This window comes from Balearica regulorum, chromosome 5, assembly GCF_011004875.1.
Source record: "Balearica regulorum gibbericeps isolate bBalReg1 chromosome 5, bBalReg1.pri, whole genome shotgun sequence".
NCBI classification, from domain to species: Eukaryota; Metazoa; Chordata; class Aves; order Gruiformes; family Gruidae; genus Balearica; species Balearica regulorum.
The window spans coordinates 34,232,123-34,246,956 of record NC_046188.1 but is presented as its reverse complement, the minus strand read 5'-3'; the positions used below and the strand labels follow the sequence as shown (position 1 = coordinate 34,246,956).

The 14,834-nt window shown below is 40.1% G+C and overlaps 1 protein-coding gene across 1 annotated transcript in view; it reads right to left on the bottom strand.

Annotated features, from left to right (window-relative positions):
- Positions 1–4,817: 4,817 nt before the first annotated feature.
- Positions 4,818–14,834, bottom strand: part of CDIN1 (CDAN1 interacting nuclease 1) — a 148,545-nt gene continuing 138,528 nt past the window's right edge. The window contains exon 12 of the mRNA XM_075754089.1: positions 4,818–5,075. The gene's annotated coding sequence lies outside the window, so the exon portion shown is untranslated. The remainder of the gene's footprint in view (positions 5,076–14,834) is intronic.

Sequence of the window (14,834 nt, the reverse complement as noted above, 5' to 3'; positions counted from 1 at the left end):
ACCCAAACCACTATTTACATAAAACGAGGATGTTGCTGCATCTGCATGACTTTTTTGTTACTCAAAAGTTTTTGGTGACCTTGTTTCAATAATTAACTTGGTCTGAAAATCTGAATTGTTTCTGAAATTATATTTTGGGGAGAGTGAGAAGAACTGATTAAAGCTTATCAGGTGTATGTGGTAGCTTAATCTAAGACAACTGATAATTATAAAGTGAGATAAAAACTAAAGCAGTGGCAACAGAAACCTATATTGAGTAGGGCAACTTGGGAAAAGCCCAATCCCAACCAAATACTGAGGAGGGCTGCTCTATAGCAAGGAAGGAAGAAGACCCTTGTTCCCCCTCTCCTAAGAGGGCTACTGTTTGCCATTGCTTGTGCACCATGCAACCAGATATTTCTTGCATCTGTAGGGATGAGGAAGAGTTATACTGCTGAACTACTGAACTCCTTAGGGGACAGCTTGTCTGCAGAGATAAATTACTGTTCTAAACAGTAGTAAGAAATAAAATCGGTAGGCTTCATTGATATAATAGGAACTCAGATGGGCTTTCTCTATCTTTTTTTTTTTGAGTCAGAAAAGAAATGAAAAAAAATCACAAAATAGGACACTGTACAAACACAGAAAATGAGCACATATATATTTTACCCCTTCCTCCCTCCCGGGGTGTCCCCCCAGCGGCATGTGTCAAGGCATTTCCAAAGCTAGGCTTTAGAGTCTTTCTGAACTCTATTGTACATTAGTCTCTGCACCCATAAATTGACTCTAGGGTCATCCAGGGGATAATTTAGCTTTAAATACAGGGTTGCACTAATATGTCTGTTGGCCCTCACTCATCCATTTGAATTGGCAGGAGTCCAGCTGGAATAGAGGAGAAGAGCTGTTTAAGGGACCCGTTCTTCATGACGCTACATTATTGTATCTCTTGTCTTGTACTTTCCAAAGAAAAAGCTAGAATGGGATCTGTGCAATGGGCCAGACCTCCTCCAGTGGTGGGGAGGTGGATACTGGCTTTATATTAGGATGTAATATGCAGGGCAGAGTACAGCCCAGACTCTGGCCCATGGAGAATAGAGATGTAAAGAAAATAATTTTTATGAAGGCTGCTCAGTCACACATAACACTCATAGTCAAACTGTTGTGCCAGTTTATTTTTATGAGTCATTTAGAGGAAACATATACTTATCTCCAGTTTAAAGATATGAAGGAGAAAGTAATTTGCTAACAACTGTTTCAGGTTATTTGCAGGGACAAGATAAGAAATAAAGAGTAATTGTATTTTGACCCATAAATAACTCCAACTTTCAGATGTCTCCTGTACCCTCTGAATTACTAAAGGAATTGCATTATGGGCAGAAGAATGAATATTTTTTTTGTAATCTGTCTGTAAGATGAATAGGACACCTACTTCTATCAGTTTTCACAATGAGTAAAAAAAAAAAATTTTTTTTTCTGAATATTTGCCAGTTATCTTGTGTGGCAGAGCCTAACTCTGCAAAGACTCTAGTTTGAATGTTTTAGGTTTTTAAATATGTGTATAGCCAAAAACCTGTATTTGCTCATTCTTTTATTTAATCAAAGGGAAAAACTGTGTTCATGAGAGCTCAGGGCTTGATTTTTTTTTTTTTAAATTCTAGATTCCAGTGGTTCAAGCATCTGTATAACAGGCTTGTCTGTGCTATACTGCAGAGAAACCTTCCTCTTTGACCTACTGGGTGTTTCTCTTCTGAGGGAGGAAAGGAATTCTTCCCATGTTAAAAGAGTTCAGTCTCCTCCTGTCACTGATTGCCTCTGTTGCTTAGTTGAGCCCAATTAAATGCAATGGCTTTTCAGGGGTTCAGCTGTGAAGAAGGCATGTGTGCAAATGAAATCAATAAAATAAGAGGATTTGCATACATGGGAGCAGCACACATGCTACTGCTTTGAAGATTTACTGTGTAAGGTACACTTTCTGTTCGGTAGGACATCTGTTGACACTGCCACTTTTATATTCCTCCTGCTTAGTTTTCCTGGCTGGCATAGGCAAAAGAAAATAGCAGTGCTAACTGTTCATGCAGGAGTAATAATAGCCTTTAACAGAAGAAGAGTAATTTCCTTTGTCTGGTTTCTCCTTGCTCTAAAATCTAATAAAATAGAGACCAGTGGCTGCGTAGCTGATGCATACAGAAGTCCTGTTGCTTTTACCAAATCTGAGGCTAGTTATGTAAAAAGTTCTTTTGCTCACAAGCTGAACTTGCATCTTAATGCTGGAAAAAAATCCATTACTGATGGGTAGATTTCCTGAGCACGTTTGACAGTTTTCAAGCTAGTGGTATTTGGCAGGGCCTTTTAAAGTTATAGGAGATTTATAGCTCAAGAGATTATATAGCAGTGGGTTCAGAGCCGATCCCTTTCCCCCAGCTCCTGCACTGGGTAACAATGACAGGAGCTGTCTGTATACCAGAAGGAACAGTTTAAGAGGGGTGGCTGCATTTGGCAATAGAAGACCCCGTTAGCAGCCGGAAGCATTGGTGCTGAAAAGCAATCGCTGGTGTCAAGAACTTTCCTAGCTAAGCACTGCAGCTGGTGGCAATAAATAGCATTCTAATAAAGGAGGATGTTCAACCCATGACATAAGCGAATACTGTTTCAACCACAAAAAGTAATTTATGGTGCTGCATATGTCTGAAATGGATTTTTTCCGATACATTTTAAAATAAAAATGCTAAGATTTCAATGGAGGGAAAGATCTGCATTTTAAATCAAAATGAAATTGAAAGATCAATGAAAAGTGTACTGCTTTTTTAAGTACGCAATGATACATAACATCTTAAGGATGTGCACTGTCACAAAGCACAATTACCTCCATTCCTAAAAATGAAAGATGCTGTTTTCTGACTGTGAATGTTCTCTATATTGCATCAAACCTAATAACTTCCCATGTCAGTGATGATCCCTCCCCTCTCCCCCCCTTAGACAGAACCATCATCATCTTCTCTCATAAGAATGCCGAAATGATCATGTAGAAAGTAGCAAATAACAATATACTCGCATTGCATAAACATAATGATTCCTGGGGAAAAAAAAAAAATCAGCTCCAGCCTCAATGAAGAGCAAAAAAAGAGGAGCAAATAATAAAGTCATTAGGCTCATTGGACCTGTTACCTTATTGAGTCCACTACAGTAAACAAGTTATTAGTTTTGACATAACCAGTGGTTTATTTGAACGTATACAGCTGCTCTTTGTGATACATTCTGTTTATGCCACATGCGATTTCTCTTACATAATTACCGTGAAACACAGCAATGTTACATACTGTACCATCTCGCATGGGGGTGAGCAGTGTGGATGTGGAGAAACTGTCCTTTTGAGTTTATTTCTGCTGGTTGGTTTGGGATTTTCTTGGGTGCATGGAAGAGAGGGTAGTTTTGTTTTTAGCTGGGCATAGGCTGTCAACTGAATGGATGGGTTGTTCTGAAAGGCATTTTATACAGGAGTTTTGTTTTGAATCAGGAGGGCTGTATGTGCAAGAATGCAAAATGAGTAACTGGTTAAGTGTTCCTCAAGATCAAAATCCTTTGTATTGGAATGCAAAGCATAGTATACACATTTGCAATTCCTTAAGGAAATACATCCTTTGTATTATTCTTTCACATGTGTTTATTAATTCTCTAGTTTTGGAAGAAACAGGCCTGCCTGTTTAAGAGATGGCTGATACCCCTTTATCAGTGGTACAGCTCTGTACTCAAGCTGATTCCCACCCCTGCCCCTCTCCCTCCCCCTGTAGATGGTTTCTGCTGTCATCTAGGAGTTAGAGCCAGATTCTCAGCTGGTGCACATCAGCACTGCTATCCTGAAATAAATAGGCATAACTGCACTGGAGTCACTGAAACCTAAGCTCAGACTCGGGGGTTTTGCCGTCCTTGAGTGCAGTGCTTTAAGGCTTATGATACACACTTCTGTGATACTTTGTTATGGTATAAACAAACACCATGCTTCTGATTTGAATTATAACTTCATTCACTCAGTCATCAATAGAGCTCTGCTTATTTATGCCAGCTGAGAGGATAGCCCAAAGGCTTTTCATGTTGTATGATAAAGTCATGGGCTGTGATTCCAACCACCCTTTGCACTCCCCCCCATATAAACAAGGAGGAGACCCTACTACTGCTGGTGCAATTACTTAGATGTGAAACAGTTGTTCAGAGACTTTTGGATTCAAATCAGTGCCATGATGTTTATTCTGTAGAGAAGTGACTTGTCTGCTATGGCTTTAGTCAGTTCACAAAGAAAGCAAGAGTCTGAATTTAGGTATCGGTATGAAGAGTTGGGCAGAAATTTGGGAGTAATTAAAGGATGGAACACCTACCAAAAATGTAGAATTGAATGTTTCCTGTAAACTATGTGTGCAGCCACAACACTCTTTGATTCTGAGTCTCATTTAAACTCAGGATGGAATCCAGCTGCAAAGCCTGGATCTAGATCTGAATTTCCACAAGTTCAAGGTTGTTGTGATCAGCAGAGTTTATTTGGTTTCATATCTAATTTAAATGCAGAACTTTTAAGGTAACTTCAATCAGATGTTCTTGGGATCCACTGGAATAATAGTGCAATAAAAGCTGAAATTAAACATATCTGGTATTGTGTAGGGATTTTATTAGTATTCCAGTTTAAGGTTAAAATGGTGCTCTCATGCAGTCAGCCTATGTTAATAAATTAAAGCAGGGGAGTTTGCAAATGATTTAAAATCATGGCTTACACATTTTTCCAAAGCAAAAGAAGAGAAGCACAGAAAGTTCATCTGAATTCTTAAGGCAGTGCATGTGGTGAACATTACTTTTCTTTTTTTTTTGGTATTAAGGTTGGCTAATGCTTTCTTTTTCTTCACAAATACTGTACTGGTAACTGAAGATATCTTCCACATGTGTACAACATCAGGCATAGAAACATCAGTGATACAAGGACCTTCTTTAGGTGTAGTGCATAGTAGCAAGGAAACATAACTGTATGTGTATTCCGATCTCCACAGTGGTACGCTCTTCTGAAACTGCAAATCACTTCAAATGAAGGAACATGGCGTGGCAAGAATTGGGAGCTGGAGGAAGAAAGGAATGCAGTATTTACTTAAAATCAAAATATAACCTGAAAAAACCCCAACCAACCCAGTTCTTGCTTCTAAGTTTAACCTGTAATATTTCATGCAATATGCTGTCTTGATCAAAATCAGCTATAGAAATGGGATAGCTATCAGTTGTCACAATTTTTGTCAACAAGAAACAAAAATATCAATAATTCCCTTATTCTCTTTTGTTACCTGTTTTCTTCAGCTCAGCCAGGTTAGTGGTTACCTAAGGAATGTCAACAATGATAATTCTGATAGAAACTGTCTCATGTTTTTTTGCTGGTGAGAATACATTTTGTAAGAAGCTGCCAGGTAAAGGAGAGAAAGCTGAGAGGTCAACAAATGTCCAAAGGCTGCCTCGAGGACTGAGGTTTGGGAATGCTGTGTTCTTCCCAGCACGGCTGGAACGCCCTGCCTGACTCTTTGGGCTAGCCTCGTGTTGCCTGGCTGCATGGCTTGCAGGCTGTGGATGGGAGGCTATCTCCTGCCTGGAGAAGATCTCCAGGGAAAGCATCTTTACTCAGGGCAGACAAGTGGGGAAACAGAACAATTTTTAGAGCAATGGGAGCCCACCTGTGAAAGTACTCCAGGACCCTCTTAAGACATTCAAAGTGAGCAGGATGGCTGCAGCTTCTGAGTGCTCTGGTTTTTAGGCAGCACGTCAGCTGGGGGTGTGTGGGTGGGTGGTTGCTGAAGGAGGCTTGCAAGGTTCAGCTGTCTATACCAGCTAATTGCAGTTTACCTGGTGTAATGTTCTCAGTGAGCTGATGGTGCTGTTCTGGCTTTTATTAAAGGAAATTCCTCCATTTGATTCTTTTCAGAAGTTTGAAATGCGTAGAGTCAGACTAGATGTGATCTCAGACCAAGCGAGGGTGTCTCTGGGCAGTTTAAGAACATACTTTTGAGGAGCTCACTTACCCTGAGCTCATGTTTGTCCCACTAGAGCTGAAGCACCTGATACGTAGGACTGCACAATTCCAAACTGATATTCACCTGTGATCTATTGCCTCTTTGATCATCAATTTGTAAGACTTGAAGCCCATTGCTTTTCCCTCTTCACTCCCTTCTTTTGATTGAAAAATGTGCAGGAGATGACTTACTGCTTTGCAACATAAGAGCCTGTCACTCGTAGCACTCAGTTCTTCCAATTTCTCTCATATTGGTGATTTGCTACTGTAGTTGCAATGGTTTCTGCAGTGCTAGACCTGCTTATACTTGCATAAGAGAACAAACGGGATCCACAGACTTTTAGAGCCTTTAAATGATCATGTGATACCCAGAGATGCAGCAATGACTTGAGCGGTCTCCTTTCTGCTTTCCCCAGTCAAGGTCAAAACTGCCACCATTAAGAGCCCACCCCCCTCCAGAAAAAAAAAAAAAGCCACATGAAGCACTCTGGTACTCTTGGTTTTGTGCTCTTTCTTCAAGTTATCTCAAAGAAAAGGTATTGAGGTCTCTCAAATGTGTATATCAGGTGCTGGCAGGACTGAATCTTTCTTTGTGTATCCTGCTTAAGAAAAGAATGACAGCTGATGGATAAGTCTAGAGAGGTCTGAAACAGCCATATTGACTGAACTGGATCTTTTGAAGACTTAGATAGTGAGGCTAGATTTTGCTTACTGCTTTTGTATGAAATGAAACTATGAATCACTTCTGTTATGCCCTTTCTTTGTCTCCCTCCCAGTAATTTTCTATTTGTTGTTTGCGTTTTAGTAGCATGGAACAGAGATCCCAAGCTTTCTGGATAGAAGGTTGTATCTTTAAGAACCCAAATTTCAGAGGACTTGCCAAACCTTGCATCAAATATGAAACTTGCAGAAAGAGCATTAAAAAAATATTTAAACTAAGCAATTAATTTCTTACCATCTGGGAACCCACAAACAATGACAAAAGCAACTCAAAAAATTCATATGCCATTAATAGGCTGACTGCTTCAATAAAGAATATTATGCTGCTCATAGCAACAGATTAATATATAACCAGTCATGACTGGCCTTTCAAACATATCAGAATAGACAATCCCATACATAATGGGGAATCTCTATATTATGATTGATGTCCAAGATTTATGATGTTATAACTATTGGTTATGTTGTTTTGACAATGAGAGAATTAACGAATGAGACAGATTTGCCTGCAGTGATGAACTATATCATAAAGAAACATTAATAAAGATAAAACATTTGGAAATTCTTTATGAAAAATAACATTTTTGCTCTTTTCACAAGGAACAAAAGAAGCCAGAAACATGACAGATTTCATCAAGAGAGCTGTTCACAGATTAAAAGTAGGTCTGATTTTTTGTTTTGCTGTGCTAGACTTCACTTCTCAAACCAAAGAAGAATGAAGCAAGTTTCAAGCTTATAGTTGTGTGTGGTTGGTTGTGTGGTGTGTATGTGGCTGTTGTTTTTTTTTTTTTCCTTATGTGGTGAATGTCGTCTTCCTGCTAATCCTGTTATATCATACAAGAATTGTTTGTTTCTGGGTGAGTTCTGTTCAGCCTTCTGGTGTACTCAGAAAATGCCTCACAGGATCCACTGTGATCTTAATGTCTGTCTGTAAAATCAGCAAGGCCTACTCATGTAACAAGCTATGGTGATAAATCAGGGAATTGGGGGTGTACAGCACCATATAGAATTTGCAGCTGACTGTGTCTCAGTGTATGGCGGTTAGAAAGGTTGAAAGACTGCAAACAAATGCACAGAACAGTAGGAGCTGAGACTCGAAATCCTTTGAATACTGAAGGAAATGGGCTGCTTTATAAAAGGGTACTTCTGGTCCCAATGGTTGTCATGGAGAGCTACTCAATGCAAAACTTGGAATCCTCCATTTCTGAGTACCTAAATGCTTTCACTAGCTTAATTTTCATAGCGCTTGGAACTTTCTGGATGAACTCTCTTCATGAACTTAGGGTATTCCAACTCACTAGATTATTTACCTCATGGTTTGAACGCAAAAATATCTGGCAAGGAATGATCAAGAAATACTGGGTTTAAAAGTTAACATCTCAGAAGGGGAGGAACTTGGAAGTGTATAATGGTATATATTGGGTATCAACTAAAAAGGCATGGCCAGAAGACTGAAGTAAACATGAACATGAAAGTCCATCTTTACCTGGCAAAAACTTGATACTGGTGTCAAGGATATCTTTTTAATCTGTTTCTCTCGTCCCTTTTCTGATGCTACTTTTGTGCTACGCTTTTCCAGAGTAAGGTTTATAAACCAGTTTAGCTGGATGTCCTGGCTTTTGGCTGTGAGAGCTAATTTTCATGAGAAGCTGGGAGGGCACACAGCCAGGACAGCTGACCCTAACTGGCCAAAGGGGTATTGCATACCATATGATGTCATGCTCAGTATATAAAGAGGGAAGCTGGCCAGGGAGGAGTTGCTGTTCTGGGACAAGCTGGGCATCGGGTTTGGGCAGTGAGCAAATTGCATCATGTATCATCTGCTTTGTATATTCTTTTGTAAGTGTTGTTGTTGTTTTCCTCTTCCTTTGCTGTCATGGTAAACTGTCCTTATCCCAACCCATGAGTTTTCCCTTCTTCCAATTCTCCTCCCCATCCAACTGGGGACGAGGACAACTGAGCAAGCAGGCACGTGGTGCTCAGCTACACCATGACACTGGGCTGTGCCATTGAAGAAGCCTATAGAAAATGGATGTCCTGTTGAGGGTCAGGGAAAGACAGATGATTTTATCCCTTAAACTCTCTATTGAGTCTTTCCACTTTTATAATGTAAAAAATATACACTGGTTACAGAAACATCTGTTTCTTCAGAAACATTAGGTAGCTGAGCATGTGAAGAAAGGCTTCTCTATATTGCCAGTGAGATGAAAAGTCAATCTATTTGTCTTCTCTTTTGTTAGCTTTTATCTTGGGTTTCTGCTATTCTAATCTTAAGTCAGATCCAAAGGAATTAATTTAGATGCCTAAACTCGGAACACCATTCCTGCAGATCCTGATTCCAGCATGTCATTTCCCAGGTGTCTGGGGCAAACAAGACCTCAGCTTTTGACCCCAGAATTCCCCACAAGCCTGAAATTCTGCTGCTCCCCATGCCCTGGAACACCTTGGTTGTACCACCATCACCTTGTCACCTTGTTCAGGCTCTTTTCCTGGCTAGGATCCAGAAGTCAGGGAAACTTCTCTGTGGGGTTTCAACTATATGTTAATCTAAAAGCAAAACCTACATATGGTGAGTCAATCAATCTCTACTTGAAGTGCAGTGATAGCAACTTTTTTCTTTATAGAACACATATGGGAGGAGAGGGAGTTGCTGTCCCCCTCTTATACAATTGCATTTTGGTAATTGCATTTCATATGAAGGATAGATTTAGATTGACTGAAGGCATCTGAAATAATACTGTGGTCCTCATTCTTGTTCCTGCTTTCTGGCCCATGAAGCTTGAGTTTGTTCTTTCCGCATCAGAATGACTGTGACAGATGAGAGTGGAGACTGTTAATTGTGCCCACAGGTTTGGACTCCCACTTGTGTCTTTCTGATACCAAGAAGGTGCTGTAACCACCTGCCTTTCCATGCAAGTGTATTGAGAGAGGGCCCTGTGTCTTCTGTACTTCAGAAGAATTCTCTACATCTATTTATTGGGAAAGTATTTGTAGGCACTTACATTTAAGGCTTTGGATTGTAAGTAGGTGGAGACACTGCTATGTCCTTAACAAAGGCTCATGCTTCAGGGTAAAAAAAAAATAAAAAAATTTGCATGTAGTTCTCCCCAGTTTGTTCCTGCTGCAGTAGGTGACTGTTTAGTCTGGAGGTGGTTTCAAACACACCTTCTGAGGTGGATAGCTCCTTCAGTGAATGACAGAGAGCCGATGCCCCTAAATAAGGATTTCAAATTTCTTTCCTCGGAACAGTTAAGCTGTGCAACACATGGTTGCAGCACCTGCTTGGTGCTTTTGTGAGCTCAACAGCATTTCACGCTATGGACTTCTTAGCTTTGCAGAATTGGTAAAACCTGCTTTATGTTCCAGTATGCATCACTGACTACAGCTCTTGCTGTTGGGGACTGTTGGGTTACTGCTAATAGTAAACATCCCACTAGGATTCTGCCTTACTATCTACTACATTTCCTGCTAAGTAATAGTCTGTATATAAGAAAAAAGTCAGCTTTACACCTGAACAAATCAGATATACAACTGAGTTGCTTCTCCTTGATTGAGAGCATCTATGTAACTATGTCTATACTCTTAGATAAAAATAAATAAAAAAATACAGCTGCATTTCATTTCAAATTGAAGTCTTTTATAAAGCTAGTTAGGGATTTTCAAGAGCATTTGGCAATTGGCTTAACTTAGATTCCTGTGAAATAATTGGTAAGTGATGTCTAGAGGCAATGAGTTAAGCTATTGCTGACTGCACTAGAAAAATCCCACTCACGATTTCTCAATTTATTTCTTGGAAGATATGACAGCAAGGTATCTCTTGTAGGTTGTAGTATATGGATTGTCACGTGGTGCTTAGAAACTGTAGTGCCTGTCTTTCTAAATTAAGTGGTTAATATCCTCCCTTGAACATCAGTGGTAGGGCTAAATCACTTCTAAGAGCTACGTATAAGACTTTTTAGAGCTGAGATTAGCCTAAAACATTTAAGTTGCTAATTTCTGCTGCTAACAGTACTGAATTTTATGGGGCAATCGAAAATACAAATGTGTGTGCTGACTTTTTGCAAAGTCCTCTTCAGATTCAGTATATAGCAACCACACTTTGCCTTGCTTTGGAGAAAATGTAGTCTGACTACACAACAAGAACAAAAGTACACTGCAAATGTTTTGGTTTGTGCAGCAGAAGATTGCCTTTGAATGTAATGTGGGAAACAAAACCAACCAACCAAAAAACCCAACCCCAAACACAAACAAACGTTAAATCAAAAAAGGAAAACACTGGACTATAGAAGCACAGCTATACCTGGGACTTAAACTGAGGTACTGTCTCTTGTGTTTTACTCTCATACTGTCTTTGGCAAGAAAATTAATTTTAATGCCTTGGTTTACCTGTGTCAGAGGTGCAGTGGGAAAACAAATATCTTACAAGTATTGTTAGATTAGTTGTCTCAGAATAGTTCACCAACACTTGCACAATACTAGAGGAACAAATGTTGATGTTCACTGGGACTTCTCAGCATGAGATTTGTATATGTGGAAGAATCCAAGCCTGTTTTGAAGTCAGAGGCAGGTTTTTAGTTATTGCTGTAACAGGACTATTTTTAGAATTGTACTGGGCTGCTTTTGTTTGCTGTGATCCCTTCCTGCCTTGTTACCATAGTCTGTCTGCTCCAGTAAACTTCTAAGTTAAAAACCTTCCCAAGTGTATAAGATATTAAGATGGAGACCGGGAGCACCCCGCTATTATTAATTCTGCTATCCCCAATTCTAGCAGACGAGCTGTCCGAGGCACCTTCACCAGGTTTCTAGCTTTGTACACGTCTTGATGATGGAAGTTGTTTTCTCCTAAACTACTCAACAGCACTAAATTGTCCCTGGGTCTCAGGTAACTAGATACTTCGTTTCATACAATATGGTTTTGTGCTTCAAGCTATAACTTTTGATTGAAGTTTTTAAAAGATTGTCCCGGACAGAATTGCTGTTAGGGCCAAAGGCTGTCTCCCTGCATTGACAACAGAGGATGCTGAAGTAGGGCATCATACAGGAGTTGTGGAATATGCCAATGATGTGTTCCCAGTGGTACAGCTGGGAAAGCTTGCTGCATCCATACAGCTTCAGTTGCATTCCTTAAGACTTAAGCTTTACTTCTCTGAGTAAAAGAGTTTAGCATAAATTTACCACATAAATCCCAGCTTGCTCTTCCTGATTAATCTGGAACCTGAGGAGAGCATTATCGCTGGTGTGGTTTTTTATCCCTTTAATAGCATGCTTGCTGGGCTTTTTGTCTTGCCACCTGATTAGCCAGAGATACACCAGATCCTTTAGAAAGAAATCTCATCTTGCAGTTCAGAGGTTCCCGAAGTCATTCTGCCTGAACTATTTTTGTGACAAATCTGCTAATTTCACAAGTAGAAAAGCCATATCTAATAGACAGTTCACTACAGGTTCTAATAGTCCAGTTCTCGTCTTCCCATTTTATACGTTATGCTAGAAGCAGAAGTCCTCCTGGCCACCTTTGGTATGAACTGCAGCTTTGTAACTCCATCATACCCAGACCATGCAATCAATGACAGTCTTCTGAATCTGGAGGTATCATGTGAACAGACTTTCTGATGAAACTACCAGGTTGTGTCTGTCCCTGTCTCCTAGTGTTCCTGGCATATTTTTTGTCCTTCTTGAAGTACATCAATTTTTTTTTCTTTCCTTTGCTATAATTGGGAGACTAAGAGCATTCACAATCCACAACAAATAAGCCAAGCAAAAATATCCAACCCCCAAACCAAGCATGCTTAAAATCCCTCAGTGGCGCAGCTGATGTTTAGGGAAGTAAAGCATCGTTGTACTGCTATTTTATTGTAGCTGTATTCATCAGTAGGTTCAAATGTTTGTCTTAAACTCTAAGTGGTTAGTTCATTGTAAGGAAGAGTGAAATACGGAAACAGGTTGATAAAGTGCATTCCAAGACAGTTGCATTTCCCTTCATGCCTTGGTTCAGGTCAGCCATGCTTTAGCCCATGGAGATGCATCTTGTTTAGCTTTCATAACTTTAGAAATATGGAAGAATGGCTGGTCTGTGTCTCGCACGCAGCCCAGCATCAGTGCTCATTCACTTACTTGAAAATTGTTCAGCATTTTTGTGATGTGATGAGATTTATGTTTTGAGCTGGTTCAGTGGCTCAAGACATGTATTTTAAAACATGAACAAAACAATGTTACAGTATGCTGTATATCAGCCAGCGAACAATTCTGGAACAAATCAGTTACATCTATGAAAGCTGTGGTGGGTTTTTTCTTTTTTTTTTGACTGAATTCAAATAGTACTTTATGCTCCCTTTTCACTAAATGAGCAATGGCGCACAGGGGTAATTTTATCAGCTTGAAGATACCTCTTATTTCATGACAAACCTGTGTACCTTCAGTGTGCTCATCTGCCATACAGCATACTTTGTGCCACTCAGATACATCTAAAACTTGCCAATATTCTTGTGGTATCTGTATCACGGTATTTTTGGCAGAGGATATACAAAGAGGAGAAATCTATCAGCTCTGTTTTCCTTCTCTGAGCATTGACTTTTATATTGCATCACCAGGACTTTAATAATTGTAAATTGGCAAATATATAAATGTTTTTAAGTTGCTGAAGGAGTGCTGATTTACAGCACAGGAGGAGACCTGGCTCCACGACTGGAGCAAATAAACGGAGTCAAGGGTGTTTCTGACAAAGGTATTATTCCAGTCATGTGGGTGAATGGAACTTTCCAAAGTGAGAACAATGCAGAAAGATTAAACAAACTAGACAATGAAACAATTACTTAAAAATATCTTCATTTTTAGCACATTGGCAAATGGAATGCATCTAGCTATGTATACGAGTCTCACAAGCTGCCTCTCAATCTGGACCTGCGGAGCTGAGAGAAAGCACCGCAGCGTGGAGGAGCGAGACACTGAGAAATCAGAGTAAAACTGCAGATGATGGGAACATGTTGTAAAACTCCCTTCTGACTCCAAGCCAGTGTGGCAAACTCCTTGTTCTGCTAAGGTCAGTACTAATCCTATTGCTGATTCAGTGCTGTAGAGCCAGATGCTAAACCCAAGTAAATCTATCGAAACAGAGTTATAGTTTGGTGGTTCTGTCACTGGACTGCCAAGGCTTGGATCCAAACCCGGGATTTCATCCTTGCGATGGGTCCTTTCCTTTGTTTTTCCCTGCTCCTGGTTCACATCAGATACGCCTCGCCAAAGAATTCAGGAAAATGCTTTGGTATCTTTGAAGGAAATATGAGGCCAAGAAATCAGAAAATGCTTTGCTGCTTAGCTGTTGGTATTTATAAAACCAGGAAGCCATCACTTACGGGCTTGCCATGCATGGGCCAAAAAGACAGAGGAAGTCGTGTTTTCACATTGTTAGTGGATCAGTGGGAAGCACAGTAACGCGTTTGACTGGCTAACATATTTAAAAGCACAACTGGTGTACATTAGAGCTTTAAGGTGTCAGTGTTGTAACCACGCTGGCTACTGTGCCTCTAAGAACACTTTTTAAAAAAATCCTAGACAACAAACCATGGAAAGGGAATAGGGGAGATTTAACAAATTGAATCAGATGAGAAAAACCAGTGACAACTGTAGAAAAGAAAGAATAATGGAAAAACCTCATTAGTGACACTGGAAACAAACAAAAAAAGCAAGTATCCTAGATACAACCAGTAGAGAACGTTGGGAGAGCGAAGTTGCTTTCAATGTAAAAGCCAACGCCTTTTACTGAATGCAACGTAGCAGAAGAAACCCTCTTCCCCTCTCTGGGTAAGAGGACACCTGCGTACTGACCCAGCAAGTTGGGGGCTTCTTGAGAGGGTCTTGCAAGCCAGGACTGGGCAAAGCGCAGCTACCTTCCAAGTCTCTGGTGAGAGTGAGATTTCCATCTGTTGTCCTTCAGTAGGTTGCAGGTTGCCTCTCTTCAGAGGCAGCCACTATGCTACAAGAACAACTTTGGGCAGGCTTGGCGCATGAGAGAGGGAGGCTCTTCATGAAGCAAGCAGAGCTTTGGATTACGTATGTGATTCTGAAAGGAGAAATGGACAGAACTAAATGGTGTAGGAGGGAAGAATAT